The sequence below is a fragment of the Hipposideros armiger genome, unplaced genomic scaffold (assembly GCF_001890085.2).
Source record: "Hipposideros armiger isolate ML-2016 unplaced genomic scaffold, ASM189008v1 scaffold_168, whole genome shotgun sequence".
Classification (NCBI taxonomy): Eukaryota; Metazoa; Chordata; class Mammalia; order Chiroptera; family Hipposideridae; genus Hipposideros; species Hipposideros armiger.
The window spans coordinates 284,612-289,982 of record NW_017731518.1 but is presented as its reverse complement, the minus strand read 5'-3'; the positions used below and the strand labels follow the sequence as shown (position 1 = coordinate 289,982).

Here is a 5,371-nt window from a genome sequence, read left to right as displayed (position 1 = left end):
GTAGCTAACATTTAAGAATGCAGCGATTACACACAAAATCAGGTTTTCTGGCTTCTCTTGAGGAATTGAAACATCTTGAAAGACTAGGTCCCCATTTCCACATGATAACATGGGTGAGATTTAAGTGGCATCTTGCCACCTTCAAGTGGCCCAGGGACCCCCCTGCCGGGAGAGCTCAGGAGGACGTTTAAGGTTGTGACCATAACCCAAGTCACCAAATTTAAACCCTGCACACAAAAGAAGTACCTTAACCATAGGCCTGAAACACCCCCTCTGCTCACTTGTTTCTGACCACACAGCTCCCACGGTTAAAATGCAGCTCAGAGCCTTAGCTCACCCCTGGCCTTGTCAGCTGACCCTGGTCAGTGCTGGCCCTTGGTCACCCAGCATCTCCTGCAGCCCCGCCTCACCTTCCAGGGCTCAAAATGCTTCCCATCCATTTCACCTTTTGCTTTGGAAAGATAGGACAAGCTCCTGCAGAGATTCAATCTTTTGCAATCAAACAGGTGTTGTCCCAGTGTCAAGTTCAAACCCTGAAAAACCAATTTCCCCAGCAATGTTCATGTCAGTTAACATGGAATCACCTCTTTCCTAAACCCTTTAAGTTTTGCAATAGGTCCAGACCAGATTATTTCTTTAAAGGCCCAATATTTCTTTCCTTTTCTAAACATGAAAGTTTCTTTTACGCTTTCTATTATAATTCCCAGTGGTTCCCTATGAACGCACCCAAAGATGTCTGAGAACTGTGGCCCTATAGACCTTTGACCTCTGGCTCTACTGAATGGAAAGTCCCTTCTTTTAAATCTGAGGACCAGGAAGATGAAACTTGCCCAAGATCACACAAAGGTCACTGCTTGAGTCCAGTCTGTGCTTTAGTTTGCAGCTGCTGGCCTTGGAGCCTCTAAGGCAGTGGTCCTCACCTATGCAACTTTAGACGCCTCAGGGAGCTGACCCCACCCAGAGCAAGCACATCAGATTTCAGAGGTGTGTAAAGTCCCCCCCCCCCCCCCCGTGATCCTGATGAGCAGCCAGGGTTGGGACCCATGACACCAGTGGCTGCCCTGGAGCTGGTGACTCCCCGGTCGGTCTGCGGACCCTGGGAGGCTGCACAGTGCAGGGTCTCAGGGCACAGGCTGCCTGGAGTTAAGCCTTAGCCCCAGTTTCTACCCCCTGATCTTGAGCCAATTACTTATTCTCCCTGACCCTCACTTTTCCCATCCATAAATTGGGAATACTAGTGATATCTATCTTCTAGAGTGTGAGGATTAACAGTGGCATAGTAAGTGCTCCCTAAACAGTAGCTAGCATCAACGTGTGCCTCTTTTTTGCTGTGGATGTGGTTTCTTCAGTGATCTCTCATGACTAGCCCTTTTCATGAAAGTTTAGGAATTTCTGTACCAGAAAGAAAGGTAATATAACCCCAGCAAGTCGGATCATCAGGTTCTCCTCTCTTCTCCCAGTTTTAAAATCGATCGGGTGACGGCAATGCTGGAAAGGGTTTTGTATTAGCATTTTCAAGTGGACACGCTGAGGCTGGGCCCAAGCCAACGACAGATTTCGCCAAGCCCCTCTCCCTTGATGCCTCCAAATTCACCTTTTTCTCTGGGTTTCCACTTTTCTTCAGGAGGCTGCTCCTCTTTCCGTTGGGGTTCTTGTGTCTCAGAGAAATTGTACACCCCACGGAAGATGATTTCATTTAAGGGGAACCAGCTTTTCTTCCTTTTAAGATGAAACACAGTAGAGTTTTAAAGACTTTTCCAAAAAGTCCCGAAATTTGGTACTTAAACTAATTATAGTTGCCTTTTTAAAAAATGTCCCAATTAAAAATAGACATCCAAACGAGAAGGCAGGACACAGCCCAGAGCCTGTAGCCATGTTCACGGTTTCCTAGAATCAGCCTTCCTCTGACCTAATTTATACTTTTGGGAGATGAAAGGGAGAGATGAAGGGACTCGATGCTGAAACTGGAGGCCGCTCGAGGAGTCTCCTGGCAGCACATGAGGAACCTGGGTTCTGTGTTCTATAATTAAGAATAGTACGAGTGGGCGAACGATGGTAGATGACAGTCATTTCCTCATAGCGTAATGCTGTGGTTCTCAAAGTGTGGTCCCCGGAACAGTGGCATCAGCATCTCCTGGTGTGATGGGCTGAATTGTGTTCCCCTGTCCCAAGTTCATATGTTGAAGTCCCGACCCCCGGCATCTTAGGTTGTAACTGTATTTGGAGACGGGGCCTTTAGAGAGGTGACTAAATTAAATCGAGCCCGTTAGGGTGGGCCCTCATCCTATAGGACTGGTGTCCTGATAAGAAGAGCAAGAGGCAGCCAGGAGGCAGACATACATGCAAGCCAAGGAGAGAGGGCTCAGAGGAACCCTACCCTGCCCGCACCGCCAGAACTGGGAGAAAATAAATTCCTGCTGTTTTAGCCACCCAGTGTGTGGCATATTGGTATGGCAGCCGGGGCAAACTAACACACCTGGGAACTTGCTAGAAATGCACGTTCTCAGGCCCTATCCCTGACCTACTGAATCAGAAACCCAGGGTGGGACCCAGCAAACTGGCTTCGCAAAGCCCTACAGGTGATTTCCATGTGTGCTGATGGTTGAGAACCGCCGACGCCAAGTACTGACACCTGGCAGCAGCCAGCCCTTCATCCCTCCACCTAAGTGACATGTGGTTGGAAGTACCGGCTAGTCTGTTATATATACACCTTCTTTTGGTAGGCTCTGGAGAAGTTCCAGGGGGTTCTTTAATGAGATGGTGTATGTGAAAGTGTTCTGTAAGTGCTAGAACGTTCCGTGGACCTAAAGATGCTAGTCAGTCGTTGGTATTCAGTCAGCTGGGGAAAGCAACCCTCTGAATACTCTACCATGAACAAACTGAATCCAAGAATCTCCCCCTTTGATGGAAATTTCTGAGTCCCTGAAAATCTTGTACATTTTCTGCTGCAAACAATCGGAATGCTTCTCCTTTCTGAGGACAAAAACAAGATGTAGTCACATTTCCCCATTTGTCCCTGCTGCTAGGAAGCCCACAACTAAGTGAAATCCTTAATCACACTCCTCATGGTATGTTTATTTCCTATTTCAATTTTATACTGCACATATATCCTTTGTAGTGGTATCTTCAAATACCTTTGAGAAAGAAAAAAAGAAGAAGAAGGGAGAGAAAGGGAATGAAAGAGGAAAGAGATTGATCTCACAGCTCAGATAATTATCAGATCAACAAACCTCTGCTTTGTAAAATGGATAAAACGTGGCTGGAAAAGACAGGTGTTCTCTTTCAGTTAACAGGGAGCAAACTGTGCTTCGTCCATGAGTCCTCTTCACGCTCTTGTCTTCCTGTTGTTGGTCCCGTGCATAGTTCCCGAACTGATACTCAGGGAACCAGTTAGTTGCTGAAGAGTTATTACTGTCACAGAAGCTCCTGTGAGCCCTGCTTGGGGACTAGTGTGGAGGTGACGTGGCCAGATTGGCATTTTTTTTTTAGGTTACAAATTGCTACTTACCTGCAATTGCTAACATGCTGTTGGTCCTCAGAACAAACACGGAGATTTCTGGAACAGGCTGGACGGCCCTCAGGAATATCTCCTGCCACATCTTAATAAGATAGAGAAGAATTTCTCTCTTCCCTCTGATCTGTCCAGGGCTCCCCTTAATCCAGGTTTCTTAAATCAAGGCTCAGGGGTCGACAGATCTAAGTCCCAGGGGTCTGGAGTTCTGTATGAGAATTGTGTAAATTTTGTATTTTTATTTGGATGATTATCTCTTGAAAAAGTTAATCAAAGCCTACCTGGGTTATCAGGGCCACCCCTGATAACCTAGGCCCTTCATGTGCAATCATGGCGTGTGTGTTCATTGATGATCTCGGTGGCACCATGTAGGTCCATTTTTTGTTTTTACACAAGCTTTGTCAAATCTGAACATTTCACCATATTTGCCTGTCTTTTTATAAATTTTATTTTTTTATATTAGTTTCAGGTGACTGTAGGTCAATTTTTATTGTCTTAATTAGAAACAGGCAGAGACAGAAAATAGATAAATGATGAGTTTGTACCTAGTAAAAATCAAATGATGTTACAGGGGGTTGGGTTCTACAGTAACTAGAAGTGAGGAAGTGGTAGGGAAACTGAGTCCTCGTGCAGCCCAGAGAGGAAGAATGTCATACTGTAAAGAGCATGCCCAGAGCACAGAGTGAGCACCCTAGACATCTCAAGCAGGGCTTCAGTTCCAGTAAAACAACGTCATCTGTCAGGTTAATAGTGTTCATTTCAATGTTTACACTCATCTTGGTCACATGGTCCTATATCTACTTTTATTTTGGTGCATATTTTAGTAACATTATATTTTCCATAAGTTAAATCAACACTAACCTGAAATTTAAAAAAAATTTTTTTAATTTTTTAATTAATTTTTAAAATTTTATTGGGGAACAGCCATGGTCATTGGTTACACATTGCTTTCATGCTACAATGGCATAGTTGACTCTTTTAAGGAGGGCACAGCTCATAGTGGCCCATGCAGGGATCGAACCGGCAACCTTGGTGTTACCAGCACCATGCTCTAACCAACTAAGCTAACCAGTCACCCCATGAAATTATTTTTAAATAAAAAGTTAAAATTTAAAAGGAAACAAATTAAAAGAGTTTGTTAAAAAAAAATTCAACACTAGAGGCCCAGGTGAACTTCTTCCTCTGAGAAGGAGCCTGGAGATGCCTCATAGTTGAGACTGCTTATTCTCTTGACCTGCACCCCAAAGTCCTCCTGAGGGGAACTGTGTGTGCCTCATTGCTGCAGGTACACCATGTGCCACCTAAACTGCCATGGAGCAGAAGGAAATGGAAGAGAAAGTACCACATTTCGGAGCCCCACTGAGTTATTTTCTGGCTCTGCAATTGAACGTAAACTGATACGGCAGTATCGGTTCCATTTTTCATGGCTTTGTGGCCCTGAATGCAGTATTAACTGGCGTGCCACTTCCCTGGGGATTCAGATGGCCGGAAAATTGTCTCCAACTGAAAAAGAGCTGAAAAAAAAAGGCGGGGAGGGAAATCCCCTTGTTTTTCTGCTCATTTCGTAATAGATGGTCTTCAAATGGGCAAAATTGATGGGCCCTTTTTCCTTCCTGTTCCTCCTGTTTCCTTTAGGACAGTTTGTTGTGTTGTTGTTTTAAATGGAATGAAAGCTTCTCTTAAGATGATAAATACATCTGCTAAGAAGTCAGGAAATGGAAAAGTCAGTTTTGCTATTCTAAATAAATATTAATTGAATTCATGACCTTGGGCTGTCTTGCAAAAAAATTACAGAGCTGGGCCGGCCGAGTGGCACGTTGGTTAAGAGCTGGCTTGGGACGCCAGAGGGCCCCTGTTCGG

At 44.9% G+C, this 5,371-nt stretch overlaps 1 protein-coding gene and 1 non-coding gene across 4 annotated transcripts in view; one reads left to right on the top strand and one right to left on the bottom strand.

Annotated features, from left to right (window-relative positions):
* CHST11 (carbohydrate sulfotransferase 11) overlaps nucleotides 1–5,371 on the top strand; it is a 274,124-nt gene that overhangs the window by 261,642 nt on the left and 7,111 nt on the right. The window lies entirely within an intron of this gene.
* Nucleotides 4,512–4,585, bottom strand: TRNAT-GGU (transfer RNA threonine (anticodon GGU)). Its single transcript has one exon. It is a non-coding gene; the product is annotated as a tRNA-Thr (tRNA).